Source organism: Elephantulus edwardii, unplaced genomic scaffold (genome assembly GCF_000299155.1).
Source record: "Elephantulus edwardii isolate Elephantulus edwardi_28Jun2011 unplaced genomic scaffold, EleEdw1.0 scaffold00163, whole genome shotgun sequence".
Lineage (NCBI taxonomy): Eukaryota > Metazoa > Chordata > Mammalia > Macroscelidea > Macroscelididae > Elephantulus > Elephantulus edwardii.
This window is the reverse complement of record NW_006399913.1, coordinates 6584028-6605100: the sequence shown is the minus strand read 5'-3', so window position 1 is coordinate 6605100 and position 21073 is coordinate 6584028. Positions and strand designations below refer to the sequence as shown.

Below are 21073 nucleotides of genomic sequence, written 5' to 3'. Positions count from 1 at the left end.
ACTCTGCAACCTTCATTCTGGACTCTTATGATAATCATAATGCCCTATAATCTATTGCTTTTAAACTGTTCTCTCGAGTGGGCTATCTCTAATGGGAGTTTTGCAGTTGAGTTGTAATGGGAGTTCAGTTAGAGAAAATAGACATTATTGAGAAGATTAGTTGAGAAATATCTAAATTTGTAATAAACAGATTAATAGATTCAACTAACAAAGTAAGTATCAAGAAGGTAGAAAACAACAAAACCCCCTCATTATTATTGAGTTGGAATCAATTACCAGTAAAACCTTCATTGAGTTTCCAAGACTGCAAATCACAGGGAAGAAGATTGCTCATCTTTCTCCCTCAGAACTGCTGGTGCATTCAAACTGCCAGAGAGGTATCCAGAGAGGTATGCATGCTGTTCTCCAAGGATTATGCCACCAGAGCTCTCAAAAGATCAAGAAGATGTATTAAAAGAAATTTAGCATATACAGCCACAATGGAGCTACAAAATACCAAATGCATGGAGTGAGGTGCCATAGAGTCAGTTCAGGTTCAAGTAAACATACAAGGTAAGAGAACAAATTGCTCAGGCCTGCATCATCAAAATAGAAAGGTCTTAAAAATCAACCAGAGGGGAAAGATAGATCATTTACAAAGCAATACAACCTAATGGAGAATGTGGTGGAACCCACCAGTTTACTCCGTGAGAGTAAGATGGTCAATCTCCTCCCATGTAACTTACAGCCTCTAAAAACCTGCGGGTGAGTTAAGAGTTTGATTCATCTCAGTGGAACTCACCAAGAACAAGCAGCTATGCAAAAATACCCCTTTGGGGGGGGGATAAAACACAAAGTTAAAAGATATGTAAAGAATATTTTTACCCCAGAAACACTGGCTAAAGACATTTGAAAAGCTATGTTCTTGGAAGAATAAAAAAAAATTTAAAAAGAAAAGCTCTTTGCTGTCATTATGTGCCATCAAATCACTTGCAAATCATAGCAACCCTATGCAAACTTATAGTATATGAATTTTACCTCAATAAAGCTGGTCAAGAAAAATCCTCATTTAAAAGTTAAAGAAGACACCAGATGAGATGTATTGACAAAGTAACTAAAGTAAGGGGGATGCATGTGTTGGAGACAGGGAGACTGGCTCAAGATAGGGCATGGTTCAGATTGTATATAGGATCACTATCAGTGGTAAATGATAACAGATTTAACATAAAAAATAATAATTATATAACAGATAATTGATTTAACAGAAAAATAATACTCAAGTTTAGCCCTTTTAAGGCTAAGAAATAGACAAAATTGAGTGAGGATAATCAAGAAAGAGAAGAGCATCATTTTATGTAGCTCTAAAGCATAAAATTTGTACCATATTCCATATAAATGGTGTTTCCTGGGACTGCAATTTGAGGAACTTGAACCATATAAACATTTAGACTGGAGAATAGATTAGTGCTTAATATGAGAAATTATAACAGATAGAGAATAGATTAGTGCTTAACATGAGAAATTATAACAGATACAAGTATTAGTGCAGCAGTAACTTTTAAAGAGACAATAAAATATTATTTTTTAAAACTTCTCGCCCCCAAATTGTGTATTTCTTTAAAAAGTAGAAAGCAATATTTGTGTACAAGTAGAAACAGAGTCTGAACAATTCTGTAACTATTAGAGATATCAGTTACAATAAATTAAAATATTATGGAAAAAATACAGATTCAGAAAGTTTTGAAGATAATTTCTACTACTCTATCCAGAGAAAGAAATGTTCAATCTTATAGTAACTCCTTTTTGAAAGAATAAGTATAAAAAGAATAGAAAACTTCTCTTTCACTCTTTTTCTTTTTGCCCAGTATAGTGTAAAGGCAGGTAACAACAGGTCATTTAGGGCAGAAAAGAGCACAAAAGATGTCAGAAAAAATTCTGAAACTTGGTTTATGTTTTAAAACTTGCTTTAGAACTCAACAAGTTACTGTAAAAGGGAAAAAAAAGATGATGAAGACAGATAAAACAGGGTGGTTCAAGAAGACAAAATAGATTATTATAAAGAAACCAGCAAATACCTGAATTTATAACATCAAAATTGAAGATCATGCTAACCTGAAAACAATGCAGAAAGACCTCAAACTTTAAGTTATAGTAGTAGAGTTCCCATGGGCAAAATAGTGAATGGTACAGGAAGCATAAAAAATGGAAGAAATACACAGTCACTGCATCAAAATCAAATGAATGAACAAAATAGACCAAAAAAACCTAAAACCGAATTGTTCAACACTCAGCCATTTTAGGAAGTATTGTATGATGAAGAACCAATGGTGCTGAAAGAAGTCCATGTTGTACTCAAGGTATCAGTCAAAACAAGGCTTCATTTGAAATGTGTCAATTCATAAATGCAGTGCTAGAAATACTCAATTATACCATGAAATACTAGAAAACATCCTTATTTTTGACAATTTCAAAGAATGGTGATACAACAGAACATAGAAATTATTAAACAATATCATTAATATCACATGAAAGTGCAATCTTCCTTAAAAGAAAATGACTGGAGCAAATATCTATAAAGAACTACCAGAAATCCAAGCTGGATTCTGAAGAGAATATAGAATGAAGGCTAAAATTGCTGATGTCAGATGGATCTTGACTGAAAACACAGAATTAAAGGAAGATTGTTATTTGTGTTTTATTGACTATACAAAATCATTTGACTAGGTAGCACATAAGAAGAATATCACTGAGAAGAATGGGAATTCCATAGCACTTAATTGAGCTCCCGCTGATCCGAAAACTGGGTACTGGGCAGTGTTGTATTCAGTTGTACACAGGATTGCTAAGACTTGTAACCAACTTGACATCACAGAACAACATAATGTAGATACTGAAATGAGATAGGTCCACAGTAACCGTAGATGTGAAAACCTTATTAAAAAATCTCCCTTACTGAATCTAACTATGGATGCATTTTTGAACCTAAATTCATTGTGGATAATTTTAATTTATTTGAAAATACAAACTGGTTTTAGTACTTGCAAATGTATTAATGTGATTCAACACATTAATGTGAAGATAAATTTCTACTTCATTACACTTTAGTGAAAATAAAAAATGAAATTATGTAAAGCATCTTATCTGACAGTGCCTGCTAGTTGATAGAAGTGCCATAAACATTGTTTTCCCCCTTCTAAAATGCTAATGAGCCAGTATACCATTTCTTTGGGTCTAAGCCACCAGTTCTGGCTAACTTCATCAAAAGAGAATTTATGGAAGGGATGAAGGATAGCTTATAGGATAAAAAGAACCAGGCGAAGCAAAGGCAGCTGCTGCTCTAATGATTAAACTCCAACAGAATTTCGATTGAGAAGGAGGCATCTGGCCGAGGGGGCAGGCTGGGCCTCAGGGTCCCTTCAGCTCCTGGAGTATGGGGACAGATATCTTGATTTGTAGTCACACCAAAATTGCCCTCAGTGGGAGAGAGGTGATTTCGCAGGAGAAAATGTACTGCAATTAGGAAGAGAAAAATGAAAGCTGGGCTGGCAAAAAGACAAGAAATAGCCACTCTAACGTGGTTGGATAAAAGCAAACGTGATAAGGAGCAGAATTAACAGACTCCCACAAATCAGCTTTTCTGCCAGATATCCATTTAACCCTCTCTAATCTAATTATTTCCCATTGTATGAATGTACATAATGCCAGTCTACTCTCCTCAAAAAAGTCATTTCTCAGTGCACAGAAATCCCAATAAACGGCCAGACCCCTCTCATCACACCAGTGGCTTTTCTTTTTTTTTTTTTTAAAAAAAAGAGATGAACAAATAGGTATCAGACCAGCCTCCACTAATGGGGCTACTTTCCCAGCTGTCTCCTCAACCCTGTGCCAGGCATAATCTTTACTTCTTGTTGATGACTAAATTAGTCCAGATTATGCCATTAGTTTAAATTGGACTGAAGCAGGAAGCAATTATGAGTGATGCTCCTCTTAAATAGAATCCTAAATGATAAAATGACAGGTTTCTGCCATCCTTTTTCCTCTCAAGGTACAGGGTGGCTATCTTTTGGAGGTCCTCCACTTGGCTGTAGGAACTCATCTGACAGACTTTATCTGCAAAGGCCAATCTGGCTTTTCTAGTGGATTTAGCACATTTACAACCTATCTGTGCCTTTTTTTCTCCAGAGTTCTTTTTATTTTTCATTTCAATGAACATCTACAGAGATTTTGAAATTCCATTCACTCATTATTGAACCCTCCCCCCCCCTTTGCTCCTCTCTTTGAAAAGCAAAAGAAAAACTCCCTCATTGGTACACAATCCCCCCGTTCATCCCCCAACCACACCCCCAACCCCAAATATAATCCACTCTGCAACCCTCATTCCGTACTCTTACGATAAACATAATACTTTTAAACTATTCTCTCCCCCATAGACTTCAATGCCGTAAACATATTTCATCCAGTTTTTCTCAGTCTTACTCCCACCCTGGAGGACATTATGCTGAGTGAGGTGTCTCAGTCACAAAGGGACAAATGCTATATGGTGCCACTGTTGTAGAATGAGGCTGACATCAGGGTGGGGATATCTGTGCCTTTTAATGATATGACATCATTTAAAAAGTTACATTCTACCTGAAATGAGTATTTTGGGCTTTAAAACACATGCAAAAATATCCATAACTTCTCTCTACCTCCAACTCCATGCAACTCATATCAAATACTGTGAATGCACATTCTAAATATTACTTATATCTAGATATGAGTCGAGCTTGACTTGACGACATTTAACAACAACATTAGATACTACTCTACAGTGTGAGATAACTCTACTTGACAATAGAATTATAGTATCTTCTGTGTCGTCCAGCCTGTCATTTTACTTTTTTTGGTCTTTCATGTCGCTGCCAGAATAGGTCCTATCCCTGTGGTAATCTGACCGAGGGCTTCCTAATGATTCCCAACACATGACCTCCACTGTATCTTTAACTTATAAAATAGGGTCCTCTGTGATCTGATCTTGGCACCCAATGTTATTTCAGTCTATTACATTGTGGCAAATCCATTTTCTCAGCATGTGCTGTTCTTTTTCTTATCTGCATGGAAAGCTTGAAGTTCCATCACACTGTTCACTCTCCGTAAGAAGCCTTCCCTGACTCATCATATAGAGTTCCTCAGTTCTGACAGACACACCCTGAAGTGTCTTACAAAAAGTTCAGCCTAAAAGCATCTATAGAGTTGGGTGGTACCTTCCCTTGAGTTTAGGCAGAACTGTCAGTGACTGACTGCTTTCTAACCAACATAACAATCAAAATGATGGGACAATGAGAAGAACACTTGACTAAGTTATGTGATATTTTGTTGTTGTTGATTGCCTTCAAGTCGAGCATGACTCATAGCAACCCTATGAACAAAAGGCCTGAAGCACGTCTACAACAATCAAAATTTATCAAAGTCATTGGAAACACATTATTTATAGCAAATAAAAAACAAACAAGCAAAACCCCCAGCAAACAATAGACTATCACACCCATGGTAACTTCACTTTCTATAAAACTCCATTTCAGAAAGCAGAATAGGAGATTATAGTGCTTCCCTCTAAGAAGCAGACACATTGTCTATGGAAAGGATCACGTGGCAGAGAAATGTGACCAAACTCTATGACCTCACAGTAGCCTTCAACCAACAGCCAGTAAGAATTTGAAGCTCTCAGACATACAGTTATAAGGACACTGATTCTGTCAACAAATGAGGAAGATTGGAAATAAATTTTTCTCAGTTGAGTCTAGGATTAGATGCAGGACACTCAGATTATATAACTGGAGAAACCTGAAAGTGAAGATCTCAGCTATGCTGAACTTGGATTCCTGACCCTCCCCCGCAAAAAAACCCCACAATGATCATAAGTACGTGTTGTTTCAAGCCACTACATATGTGATAATTTGTTACACAGCACAGAAAATAGACTAAACAACACAAAATATTTTCCATTGGACTTCTACAGAATTTTCCATGTACTTCCATCAAGCATTTTGCATTTACAAGCTCAAATGCTTTCCCAGTTTTTCAGCCTAATACCTAACAAGGATTAAGAGCTGTTATCCAATATCTTTTTGACCAATATCTTCTGCAACTAGAACAGTAGCTAGTCAATGGCTGTGTTGCCGTGAAGAAAGGACAAAGTCCGTTGACATCAAGTGCATTCCGTAAGGGAAGGGCAAAATGGGCAAGCAAGATAGAAACAGTATTAGATGAATTATTGGAACTATCTTGCTACCGAGGAATATCCTTCTGATCTTGATACTCCCGGAGCCTGAACCTTGAATAACTGAGTGTAAGAAAGTTGAATGAGTTTATTGAATGGCTGAGTAATATTTGACTCTAACCTAATATATGTGGGGGGGAAGCATTTGATAGAAGATATTTCATAATTTCTTTGTAGTTTACATTAAAAAATATGAGTTGTATACAGTTCATAATAGTTTAGTATTTTCAAAAGGCAAGTAGAATAATTAGCTTTGCAAAATTAAATATGTTACACTAAATGTTTGAATCTACCAGCTGCTCCCAGGGCCAAAAATGGGCATTCTCCTGCTAAAATTTACAGCCTTGGAAAGCCTAAGGAGAGTTGACAGAGTCAGAATTGACTCAGTTGCAATGAATTAGAGATGCTTAAGCTGAGACTACAGACTCTTCCTCAGAATATTTGTAAACAAGGATTTCTATACAGAACTGAGTAATGCCTGAGGTCACTTTTAGTTCTAAGTTTTCATGGCCCTTACACACACAATTATAAATTATTACTGTATATCAGTCTAACAACAACAACAGCATAGAGAGAGTGAGAGAGCAGTTGGTCTAGCTGACAGAAAGTCTTGCTCCCAAGCCAAAGGTGGAGGCCTCTACTCCATGACTCTCAGGCCTGCCTGTAATTGTTTTTGGTGAAACATTATTCTAGGTCGTTTAACCCTGGTCTGCCCACTTGCTGTACAAAGGTAATGCGTGGTTGCTGTGAAGTCAAACACTGTGACACTGATGTGTCAAATGCGTTAATGATTACCCATGGTCGACAGTATTTGGTGGATCTCCCTGAATAAAACAAGCTTGGAAGCAGGAGTGGCATCCACTTCCAAAATGGCTTGCCTCCAGAAACCCTATGAACCTGCAGAAAGAATGAAAGTCACGCAAGTGTTGAGTACTTTTGTTCACAGGGTTGCTATGAGTCGCCTACGACTCAGCACTTAACAACAACAGCAGCAGCAGCAGCAGCAGCAGCAGCAACATCAGTCTAAAGAATATATAGTCAATGATATGATACTTCTACTGTGGAAAAAAAAAACATATTGGAAAGTTAAACCATAATGTATTCTTGGGATTGATTTTGGGTTTTTGTTGTTGTTTTGTTTTAAAATAAATCTTCTGTCCATAAAATTTAGTACATATGTCATTATCGTTGTTGTTAGGTGTCTTGAATTGGCTCTGGCTTATCGTCACCCTGTGAACAACAGAAAGAAATTTTGACTAATTCTACACCATCTTCCCAATTGCTCCTGTATTCCTGGCTATTGTTGCAGTCACTGAATGCACAGAGTTAGGACCAGCTCTAGCTAACTGTCCTGAGGGCTCTGAGGCTACAAATTGCATAGGAGGAGACTACCCATCTTTGTCCCTTAGAGCTCTTGGTATATACAAACCACTAAATAGGGGCAACCTTTAGGATAGCAGCCCAATTCTCTATAGGCCAAGTCACCAATGTTCTCTTTCTCATAAGTAGGGTGCCAGTCAATGTTTAAAGGACCTGGGTGCTGAATTTTGATAGTTTATATTGTAATGACTTCAAAAGCCACAAGGTGGCAGAGTGTAGGCATAATGTTTCTAATTCACAAGATTTTAAAACAGGAGTTACCATGTAGTCAAAGACAACTTTAACTGCGACTTTGGGTTCTTCCATCTGTTTCTATCATGCCAGGTGCAGGGACTAGATGTAGGAAATGAAATGTATATTTAGAGGCTCTTATAGAGGGAGATAACAGTATATGGAATAGTAGATAAAGAATAACTATTTATGGATATAACTTCTAGTTAGCTCTAGTTAGCTTGTGATCTCAAAACTATTAACCATTACAACTTGCCCTAATCCCTTTGGTCTCCAATCATCCACCCTCCCACAGATAAACTGGTGCTAATTTACAAATAAAGCACTTACAATTAGATCCTCAAATCATCCAAAGTAGCGGGGGGGAGTATTCAAATCTTTATGGAGCTTTAAAAATCAAAGTTGCATAGTCTTATGTTTATTCCTCTACAGTACCCCATGTTACAGTAATAAAGAAATGATTGAGAAGTACAAGGACCATGACAATAACTTTGTTCTGATATTTTAAGATCAGGCTTAGGTTATTTCTATTAGATGATACATTTATAGTAAAGCTCACTTAATATGTCTTTTCTTAAAAAAGTGTGGTTCTTTTCCAGGTTCATAAACTTGTTGAGAGAATATGATCCAAGATATTCTGTAAGCTTCCTCTTCTTTCTACAGATATTCAAAGTGTTATCACAGTAAGGCAAGCAAATAATATGTAGAAGGTATATTTCTTTGGAGAAGCAGTAAAGTTAAAATTAACCAGAACTCTATTGTAATAACCACTGTATCTCCAAGGCCCAGACACTACTTGATACATAATAAACCTCTAACTACATAATAAATTTTATGTGTACAGCTGTCAAACTGAAGAAACTCGAATCCTCAGAGAATTCATATCATGTCCTAAAAAATGGTACTTCCTCCCTAAATGATAGTTAAATGATGTTGTTCTTTGGTACTATAAAGTTCATTCCAATTCACAGTGACCCAAAATATGAAACAGTACTGAACACTTCCAAGTCCAATGACATCCCCATAATTTTTGCTAGAATCTAGCCCAACATTACAGCCCATGTGTTAGTCCATTTTTCCTGAGGGCTTTCCTCTTTATCAGTGACCCTTTCCCTCACCAAACAGGATGTTCTTCTCCAGGGAATAGTCCCCCTTGCTAACATGCCCATGAGACAAGGTCTTGCCATCCTCCTTTGTAAAGAATATTCTGCCTGTATTTCTTCCAAGAAAGACGTGTCTATTTTCCTGAAGTCCATTAAAAATTACTAACATCAATCTCTTCTCAATTCTTCTTCAATATTCCTTATTCCTTTCCCAGCATTTGTATATATTTGAGGTGAAAATATAAAATATTATGTGGTTTGAGATGCAGAAGGGTGTGAGGCAGGGTTTTATCTTTTCACCATATTTATTCAGTTTTGTAGGCTGCACAAATAGTCTATGAAGGTGGACTATGTGTAGAAGAAAACTGTATCACTATAAGAATAAGATGTGATATGCAGGTGACACAGCATTGCTTACTAAAGCAAAGAGGACTGGGAGCCCACATTGATGAAAATAAGACTATAAACTTCAGGATGGACTGCACCTCAACAGAAAGAAAGCAAAGGCGTCCACAACAGTATCAATAAGCATTATTATGATAAATAGAGAAAAGATTGACACTGTCAAGGGTGTGTCATTTTACTTGGACCCAGAATTTAAATCAAACAATGTATTCCACTCAGCAAATTGCTGAGAGAAAAAAAAAAGTCAAAGTATTAAGAGCAAACATTTTACTTTGAGGATAAATTGCTCTATCAGAACACAAAAGCTGTGCAGTATAAATAAAGAAGCTTGAAGAATTTATGCCTTTGCATTATGGTGTTTTCAGAGAATATTGAATATACTATGCACTACCAGAAGAGTGAATGCATTTGTCTTAGAAAAGGGAAAGCCAGAATGTTCCTTAGTTGTGAAGACAGAGTCACTTTGTCTCATATACCACAAAAACTCTATCAGGAGGGCTCATCCCTTGGAGAAGGGTCTTGCTCAAACAGAGGGTCAGTGAGAAATGAGATGAATTGATACAGTGCCTGTAACAATGAGTTCAACTACAGCAACAATGTGAGGGTGGCTGAAGATTAGGCAGTGTTTCATTTTGTTGTGCTGTATTTTTTTAACAGACACAAGGCCACCTAACAACATTTATTTCATGATCATACTTTCAGTTATTTACAGTTTGTTGGTATTATTTATATCATGAAATCACTGCTTCTCTAAGCTTCTTCCAGAGCTTCTGAACTTTCTTTTATCAAAGGTGATTATTCTCTAGGTAACTGATATACCCACTTGTTGGGGATACAAGTTTTTGGAAATATTCACTCCTTTTGGGAATATTCTTTTTTCTTATTATTTTGAGTTAACTCTACTGTTATACAGACATGAATGTCCCTTTTCTGCATGTTTACTTTCTCACTGCAGTCTCAAAGTTTGTAAACAAATGCATGAGTGTATTTGTGGAAAGGGTTTAAGTAGAGTAGGATAGTGGTGGGGGTGGTTGTTGGAATCATTTTTAGTCCATGTTGATACTTAATTGATATTTAAATAGAGAATCCTAAATTGGAAAGAATTCTCCTTCAAAATTGTAAAAATATTGCTTTACCATTCTTTATAGAGGAAAGCTATTAAATAGGTGAATTAACAATAGCCCAGACACTCTTGATCTTTCAATAGCTGATTTTTATTTCTGAAATGTGATGGAGAGATTGTTTCAACATCTCTGAAAATTTAAACATTAAGGTTGAACATATTCAATTTGAGTGGTGTGACTCATAGGGTAGAAAGCCATAACAAGTCTTAAAATTCTATTGCTGCTTTTGATCACTTTGGCAAAGTTGTTTGGTTACTGTTTTATATTTTCCACGTAAAAATAGAGCAGGAAAAAGATGAACATACCTCCTAAAAATGAATTTAAATTGGTTTAATACTATCCCAAAGAAGGGTGACCCACCAGAGTGTGGAAACTAAAGAACAATATCATTGATTTCACATACAAGCAAGAGTCTACTGAAGATTATCCAAAAATTACTGGAACAGCACATCAGCAGAGAACTGCTGAAAGTCCAGGCTGAATTTAGAAAGTGTCGTGGTACTAGGGATATTGTAGCTAATGTTAGATGGATCTTGGCTGAAAGCAGGGTATACCCGAGGAATGTCTATCTGTGTTTCATTGATTATGTAAAGGCATTTGAATGTGTGGATCGTAACAAACTGTGGCTGACTCTGAGAAGAATGGGAATCCCAGAACACTTGATCGTGCTAATGTGAAACCTATACTTAGACCAAGAGGCAGTTGTCAGAACAGAGCAGGGAAACACTGCATGTTTCAAAATTGGGAAAGGTGTATGCCAGGGATGTATCCTATCTCCATACCTTTTCAACCTACATGCAGAGCAGATTATCTGAGAGGCTGGGATCGATGAGAAGTGTGGTGTCAGGATTGGTGGAAGATCTATTAACAATCTGTGTTATGCAAATGACACAACCCTGCTTCCTGAAACTGAGGAGGACCTGAAATGCTTGCTGCAGAGGGTCAAGGACTGCAGCCTTCAATATGGATTGAGGCTTAATGTCAAGAAGACAAAGATTCTCACCACTGGGCCAATTGGCAGCATCAGGATGGATGAGATTGAGATTGTTCACAGCTTTAGTCTGCTTGGCTCCATAGTCAACACTCTTGGCACCAGTAGCCAGGAAATTAAAAGGTGCATTGCTATCAGAAAGTCTGTTGTTGGGGACCTTTCCACAGTTCTGAAGAGCAATGGTATCTCTTTGGAGACCATGATGTGCCTGATACAGGCCATGGTCTTTGCAATCATTTCTTATGAGTCAGAGAGTTGGACAATGACTAGGGAGGATAGAAGGAGAATTGATGCCTTTGAGCTATGGTGCTAGAGAAGAGTATTGAGGGTACCACGGACTGCTAGGAAAACAAATAGATTCATCCTGAAGAGGGTAAAATGGGCTGCTCCTTGGAGGCAGGGATTCTGAGACTCCACCTAACATACTTTGGACATGTTGTAAGGAGGGACCAATCCTTGGAGAGGGACATCATTCTTGGCAGGGTGGACAGACAATGCAGGAGGGGAAGGCCCTCTATGAGGTGGATTGATTCAGTGACTGGGATAATTGGAATGGGTGTGCTGAGGACAGTGCGATTGGCACAGGACAGAGCAGAGTTTAGGGCTGTTGCACATAGCGTTGCTATGAGTTGCAAGTGATTCAATGCCACACAACAACAACAACAACAACAGCAACATACCATCAGTTTACTTACATTTATTTACTATTTTGATTGAATGGGCAGTCTCGGCAAGATAAAAAAAGAGAGTATTAATAGTTAAGGTGCTCCTGATCTAAGCTATGGTCATTGCAATTACTTGCTTTGCATTAGAGAACTGGACAATGATTAAGGATAATAAAAGAAGAAATGATTGACACATTAGAGCTGTGGTGCTAGAAAAGATTCTTGAACATAACATTGACTGACAAGAAAACAAATAAGTCTTTCTTAGAGAGGGTGAAATAAAATTTTTCCCTGGAGGCTAGGATTTTGAAGTTCTGTCTTATATACTTTGGGCACACAGCTAGAGGGACCAGTCCTAGGAGAAGGGCATCATGCTCAGAAGTGCAGAGGGGCAGCATGGGAGAGGGAGACCACCTATGATATGGAGTGATACAGTAACTGGGGCAATGGGGTAGGTGTGTTGGAGTCAGTGAGACTGGCTCAGGACAGGGAAGGCCACTATGGGTCACAGGCAACTTAATGGCATATAACAACAATAAAAACTAATTAAAAAATATAAATATGTATATACATAATCATATGTATGTATATATACACAGAGACACACAACAGGTACTGCTCTTAACATTAAATAATTTCTTAAACATTGCTAAATATCTTATGAAGATCTTACTATTACAGTTCCAATTTTACAAATAAAACAGTAATTTCTATAGAGTACTCATATGGAAGTCATTATATTTCACAGTCCATCTACTTCTTCATTCAAATAGCTGAACTTGTAGGAACATGATTAAGGGTAACAAATATATTCAGAGTTTAATAATTTCCTTCATCATAATTAATGGAACCAAAAAAGCCACAATCAACTTCTAAGACAATACCATCAAATCACACCAAATCACTATAGAACTTTCAAGTCAGCTGAGACATACAGATAGAACATAAGTGGTTTTAGATCATTTGCTTTAACATTTTCATGATGAAACTATCATTGTATATGATTTTAACATGAGCGTGGGTATCAATTAATGTTTTGAATAACTCTAATAGGCCTAATAAAAACAGACACACTTTAACTCTATAAACAACTCCAGTCGGAAGTTATATAAATAAATTGTTGTTGTTATTGTTGTTGTTAGGTTGAGTGTGACTCACAGTGACCATATGAACAACAGATTTGCTCTGTCCTATCTTGTACCATTCTCACAATCTCTGACCCACTCAAGCTCATTGATGCCATCTCTGCGCCAGTCCACCTGGTTATAGGTCTTCCTGTCCTTTTCGATCCCTCCACCTTTCCAAGGAATAGGCTCTCCTCACAACATTCCCAAAATATACAGTTATAGAAAATATGCAGTAACTAAAAAGGATTGTCAGGATACTTCAAATATTATGCCACTATTTCAATTTCCTCTTGATCATATTACTTCCTGAAATATTTCAGCATTAATCAATTCTTTTTGTACAGTGACTCTGTACCAAAAGCATGGTACACACTTTTCCTGTAGCATCTCTCAATATTGCAACTTGAGGTTCGAATTTGTTTTTAGTTCTTTAAGCTTCTCAAATGTGCAGTAAGTTCTTGCTTTTTCCATCTCCAACACTATCTAGATACAATATAATGCTTTGCTTTGTCAAATACATAATACTTTGCTTTGAATGGTAATGAAAAAAGAAGTTTAAGCTGCATTGAATACACTGGCAAAAAATAATGCCCAAGGAATTGATGGAATATCAATATTGACATGTTTCAAATCTCAGATGCAGCCCTGGATGTGCTCACCAGTCTATGCCAGAAAATTTGGAGGACAGCAGTCTGAACAACTGACTGGAAGAGATCTTTATTTCCCCCCCCCATTCCTATGAAAGGTGATTTTTTAAAAAAAAATTTATTATTTTGTGTGTCTGTGTACAGTCAAATCAGATCTGACTGATTGTCCCTCCTTTCCCGGCCGTGCATCTGGTGGATTCGAACCATGAGCCTCTGGGATTGCAGTGCAGCTTCTTGCCACTAGGCCACCAGAGCTCCCCAAAAGGTGATTTTAAAGAATGTGGGAATTACTGAACAATATCATGAATATCACATGCAAGAAAAACATTCCTAAGATCATCCAATATTGGCTAGAATAATACATTGACAGAGAATTGCCAGAAGTTCAGGCTTGGTTCAGAAGGGGCCATTGCACCAGGTCATCCATCATTACCGATGTCAGATGGATCCTAGCTGAAAGCAGAAAATACCAGAAGTGTCTAATTTTTGCTTTATTGACAATAAAAAGGCATTTTACTGTATAGATCAAAACAAATTATGACTAACACTGAGAAAAATAGAAAACCAAGAACTTAATATTGCTCATACAAAACCTATACCAAGATCAAGAAGCTGTTGATCAAACAGGACAAGGAAACACTGCACAGTGAAAAATTAAGAAAGGTGTTTGTCAGGATTGTATCCTTTCTCCATACATAGCTAAACTGTACACTGAACAAATAATTTAAAAGCTGAACTATATGAAAAAGAAAGTATCACGATTAGGAGAAGGGTCATCAACAATCTGTGTTAAGCAAAAGACACATTATTCTTTACTCCAAGTGAGAACTTGAAGTACTTGCTGCAGAAAATCAAAGACTACAGTCCTCAATATGGATTACATCTCCATGTCAAGAAAATAAAAATTATCTTCCCTAGACCAAAAGACAACATCATTATAAATGATGAAATAAATCTTGGATTCACAATCAATACCTTTGTTACAGCAGTCAGGAGATCAGGAGATGTATTGCATTGGGAATGTCTGTGGTCAGGGACCTCTCCAAATTACTGAGAAGCAATTATGTCAGTTTCAAGACTAAGTTGTGCCCAATTCATGCCATAGTCTTTTTAATCACTTGCTGTGCATCTGAAAGCTGGACAATGAATAAGAATGATAGAAGATTTAATGCTTTTGAGCTGTGGTGTTGGAAAGGAGTACTGACCATCCTATGGACAGCCAGAAGAACAAATATGTCTTGTAGAAAGTGTATTCAGAGTGTCCTTTGAGGTAAAGATGGCAGAGCTTCATCTCACATAGTTTGGGCATGTTGTTGTTACGAGAGGTTATTCCTTGGAAAGAGACATCATGCTTGGAAAGGTGGAAGGTTGATAAAAGAGAGAAAAACCCTCAACCTCACGGACTGACACAGTGACTGCCGCATGTGTGATGAGGATGGCAAGGATAAGACAAGGTTCAGATCTGTTGTTCATAGGTGCAGACACCGAAAAACAGCATTCCTATTACTAGTCGTCATCAAGTTTATTCTAAGTCATGATCACTCCACTTAAGCAATGTAGATCTGTACTCCACAGGGTTTTCAAGATTCTCACCATTGAAAGGTCATACATTATTAGGTTTTACTTCCATGGAGCCCCTGATTGTGTTTCAACCACCAATCTTTTATTTAGTAATTCAGCACTTAACCGTTTGCACCACCACAGTTCCATTCTAGAATTTCCTTCAAATCAAAAAGCTAATTTTATTCATTGCATCCCAGATTCTGTAGTAATCATTTAGTAACTAAATATTATATCTATTATTTCTATAACACACACACAAATGTGATTTTCAAAAATATGAACTCTTACCTACCTTTTTTTAACTTAAAAAACTCTAATATTCTAACTTAATAGCAGATATTTCCTTCAATTTTACTTATTCTCTCTAGACTTATTCATATAAACTATTGTTAAACTTTAAGACAATGAAACTTGATTAAGAAAATAAGATAAGTAGTAAATTAAATTTTTGAGAATATAATGTTAACTTTCTCAACTTCGATCTTTATTATTTTTTAAACAATAAGTTATTTAGCCATGTTAACTGTGAACCTAGTGAACATCTATTCTTAAAAGCTTTCATTACCTTCCTAAGTGTTTCTCATAATAAGAATAAATTGGGAAAGTCTCCAAATACAAGAATTATTTTTATGACTAAGCACCATCAGCATTAAGATTATTTTTTTTAAATTACCAGGACAACAATTAAAATCTCATTAAAAGTATTTCAATCCTGGCAACAGTTTAGTGGAAACTTTTACTCCGTTGAAGGTTTAATAATCTCCCAGTTACTGTAAGAGTTCTTTGTAGGAGTATTTTTTCCAATTGTAAAAGTGCATGTTCTGTATATATGTCACAAAGAAGTTATTTTAATACTGGCAGATATGTATAATAGGGCCAATATAAGTTATTATTTGCAAATTTCTGACCTTTAGATTTTGCATATTAAAGTCTTAACTGGTAGGATGATATATTTTTTGTTTTTACATTTACAGGCTGTTTTAACATCTCAAATTGTACATATATCTTTACCCTCCTGTGATCTCTCTAATATACTTTCAAATTTCTCAGTCATAAATCTAACAAGAAACCAGTTACATAAAAAATAAAAATTGTAAAAAACTGTCATCAGAAAATTAGAATCCAGCTATAGTCAATGTCTTGTTGTGTAACTCCTTAAGGATCTGTAAGAAATCTCTGTGAAGATATAACTGCTAAATGGTAGAACTTTTGACAAGTACACAAAAGATCAAAGAAAGACATTATTACTGCTCCCAAAACAATTTCATAGTCCAGAGGTGCAGAGATGATCAAACATTAGAATTATAAATGTTTACCAAAATACAGATTAATATTATCTCTGTGTCTGTGTTATACTTCTGTGATTTAAATCATCTACTGCCTTTGACAGTCACCATACAACTGGGTGTAAAAATTGCAAATAAGCTGTGTTGACTACTATTGAAGAAAGGAATTTGTCAGTCTTGCCATCTCCCCATGCTTAAATTGAGCAACTTCAGCAGCAGAAAGATGGGAATCTTGCTATTAGCAAGAAAAAAGAACCCAAGAGTCCAGTGTGCATTCATCTGGATCAGAGCTAACTGCACAGTTCAGACAATAGCCTTTATAACAGCAGCAGAAGTAGATAAACGAAGATAAAAGTAAACTAAACTTGCCTGGGGACTGTAGCCCATGGAGCTAGGGGCTTCGCTCAAGCTTGCAGGGTGGTTGGAGCAGGGCCAGGGGAGATGCCATGATTGTCAGGGCTAAGAAAGCTTTGCAGTAATGACCTGAAGCCACAAGGCTGAAAGGCAAACATCCTGTTTGAGCACATTGGAGGAACTGGCCTGACTGAAGAACTGTGTTCTATTTCTAAGCTGGATTATAACCTTTTAATTTCTGAATGTATCTCATAATTGTGAGTATGATCTGTGAGTCCTGTGTAGCCTTTGAAATGGATTAAAATGGAATTGGAATGGACCCAGTAGCAGAGGAACAAGAGCCTGAGGAGGGATAGCAGTGTTGTAATTGACAGAAGTAAATGGAGGAAGTAGAGACATGTCGGACCTCACAGGAACTTGTTTTGTGCTGGAGATGTTGCTGATGATGAGTGTTCCTCTTGGTAGAGTTAGTGGAGGTCTGTCATACAAAAGAGGCTGCCCTTTTGCCAGCCTCACTTTTACAATGAAAGATATCCTTCCATTGTCTATTTTAATATTACTCATAAGAACAACCACAACTTATATGCCCGTTTTTAATATTGTGGTGACTTGCTGGTTGCTGTGATGCTAAAAGCTATACCATAAGTATATAAAGACCATCAAGATTACCAACGGTGGACAGATTTCAGTAGAGCTTCCAGAGTAAGACAGACTAAAAAGGAGAACTTGGACGTCTACTGCTGAAAAAAATTGACCAGTGAGAATCTTCTTAATAGCATTGAATTTTTTTTACAGAGTTCCAAAAGTTGTCTTGTTCAAAATGACCAATTCCATCTCAAATCATTAATTCTAAGGCTGTTGATTTTTACATGTAATTTCATATTTCACAACTTCCAATTTTCCTACATTTATACTTCATACATTTTAATTATTAATGGATGTTTGCTGCCATTTATTCCCATTTTGAGACTTATCACATAAGAAAATGAAGTTTCTTCACTGGGTAAAAGCTGTACTCCACCTGCATTATTACAGTCCTTTGTGCTTTCAGAAGGCAGCTCTTCTCCAGGTGCATTCTGAACGTTTTCCAACTTGAGGGGCTCCTTTTCTGCAATGATAGCAAACAATGTTCTTCCAGTATCTATAGATATTCAAAGGCTTGTTATTTCAGAAGTGGGTGGCCAGTCTTGCTTAGTCTGTCATCCTTAGTCTGTCTTCATCTGAGGGATCCACTGAAACCTATCCACCATTGATGTCTCTGTTGATATTTGAAATTCTTGTGGCCTAGCTTCCAACAACACAGCAACACACAAGCCACCATAGTACATCAAACTGCAGAGGAATCTATACACAAACCAAGAGATAGAAGTCCAAACAAAACAAAGGAATAATGAGTGGTTTAAAAACAGGAAAGTTGTGCATCAGGTTTTATCCTTTCTCCATATGTATTCAATCTGTACAATGAGCAGATAATTCAAGAGCTGTTCAATATGAAGAAGAATGTGGCATCAAGATTGGAGGAAGACTCGTTAATAATCTGCATTATACAGATGACACAATCTAGTTAGCAGAAAGTTAAGAACACTTCAAATTATTCCTGTAGGATATAAAAAAACTAGAGCCTTCCATATGTTTACAACTCAATTTCAAGAAAACAAAAATTCTCACTGCTGGACCAATAGGCAACATAATCATCGATAGATAAAAGATTGAGGTTGTCAAGAATTTCACCTTACTAGAATCCAAAATCAACACCAATGGTAAGAGCAGTCAAGAAAACAAAAGGTATGTTTCATTGGAGAAATCTACTTTTAAAGATCTCTCCAAAGGTTTAAAGAATACCAGTTTAAAGAATGCCTAGTCCAAGTTATGGTCTTTTCAATTAGTTCAATTAGTTCCCATACATCTGAAAGTTGGACCATGAATAAGAAATATAGAAGAAAAATATGTAGCTTTGATTTGTTATAATGGTGAAGAGTACTGAATATATCATGGACTGCCAAAAGAATAAAGAGATCTCTTTTGAAGGAAGTGCAACCAAAGTATTCTTTAGATAAAAGGATGTTGGAAATTTTGTGTCACTTACTTTGAGCATATTTTCAAGAGGAACCAGTTCTTAGAGAGAAACATCATATTGGGAAAGGATATTGTTGCTGTTATGTTCTGTCAAGTCAGCTAATATCCATAAGGACCCTATAAACGATAGCTCTGAACCCTGCTTTATCCTGAGCCAATCTCACTGTCTCTAACACATCTACCCTCAATACCTAAGTTATTATGTCAATCCATCTTATTTGGGAGTTCTCCTCTCCTGTGCTGTCCCTCCACCCTTCCAAGCAAAACATCCTCCTCTAAAGACTGGTCCCTCCTGGCAACATGCTTGAAGTATGTCAGACAGAGCTTAAAAATCCTGGCTTCCAAGGAGTAGCTTGGTTTCACCCTCTCCAGGAAAGAACTGTTAGTTCTCTTGGCAATCCATGGTATGTTCAATACTCTTCTCCAGCACCACAACTCAAAGGCATACATTTTTCTGTCATCCTTGGTCATTGTCCAGCTTTCTGATACATAGCAAGTATTTGGGAAGACCATGGCCTGCATCAGTTGCACCTCTCTAGACTGACAGCCTTGCTTTTTGGCACTCTGGAGAGTTGCCTGACAGCAAATTTCCAATGTAATTTGTCTTATGATTTCCTGACTGCTAGTGCCAAAAGTGTTAATTGTGGAACTGAAAAAGTCGAAATTATTAACATCCTTAATCTCCATCTATCATGGTGCTGGCAATTGGCACAGTGGTGAGAATATTTGTTTTCTTGATGTTGAGCTTCAGTTCATATAGCAAACTACAGACCTTGATCCTCTGCAGCAAATGCTTCAGGCCCTCCTCAGTGAGGGTCAGTAAAAAGGAATAAGACCCTCAACAAGGAAAATTAACGCCGTGATTACTATAATGGTCTTGAATATGACAGAGATCTGTCTATTGTTCATAGGTCATCTTTTTGTTGTTGAATTTTAATTTTTATCATTTATTATTTTATTTTGTCTCTTCTAAACACATTAGTCATTCATCATTTACATATCAGATTTCATTAGAAACCATTTTAACACTTTTTCTCCCACCACAAAAATACAGTAAGTAATTTGCTTTTAAAAAACCAAAACAAAAAACCAATCTATGATTAAGTGTCTGGTTTCTATTCCCTCATCTAATATGTACCTCCATGACAACAGTATATAAATCAGGAAGACAGTAGGCTGAGGACTGAGTTTCAAATGATCTTCAGCTTAAAAGTGCTAAACTATGGAATTTGCTTTCTCCACATCCTAATATATGTACAACTAAAACCACTGATTTAAAAACCATTAAGTAGTGTTGAATTCTCCTTACTCTAGTGTTAGTTTCAATGAATGCAATCTTAGCATTAATATTCAGAAAAATATTTCAGCCTCAAGGTCCCCAACAATTTGGAGTACTGAACTAGATAACCATCCTAAAGACACTTCTGACAGAAGTAACGCATCACTTAAAGAGAAGTTTCCAAACCTGCTGTTAGAATCTAAGCATACAGGGAAAACACTGGTCTCAGTCATCTGTCCACACGTTTACTCTTCAGGCAGTCCTTTGCCCCTTGGTGGCATTCACTAGGCGAGAGACCAGCAGGAAAGCGCACGGTGCACCAGATTCACCACCTCTTAAGTTGCTTCTGTTTTCTCTTCTTTACTGAAAGGTTGTACTGAGCCAGGCTTTACCCATGACAGGCCAGTGACATGAACACTTCAGGCTTCTTCTGAGTCAGCATCTTCTCTCTGGCTTCATCATGTACAGATGGATTCCATGGAGAAAAACTAATTGCATAAGGGTCTTCAATTTTAGGTTGGTCAAACAAATGAGCCTTACACACCTTAACACTGTCAACCACTTTACTTTTAAAAAGCTGAATACGCAATGAGGGCTGCAGAGT

General features: G+C 36.9%; 1 protein-coding gene and 1 pseudogene across 3 annotated transcripts in view; both read right to left on the bottom strand.

Annotated features, from left to right (window-relative positions):
- Positions 1-21073, bottom strand: part of DLG2 (discs, large homolog 2 (Drosophila)) — a 1891340-nt gene that overhangs the window by 1117386 nt on the left and 752881 nt on the right. The window lies entirely within an intron of this gene.
- LOC102852283 overlaps positions 20805-21073 on the bottom strand; it is a 1143-nt pseudogene continuing 874 nt past the window's right edge.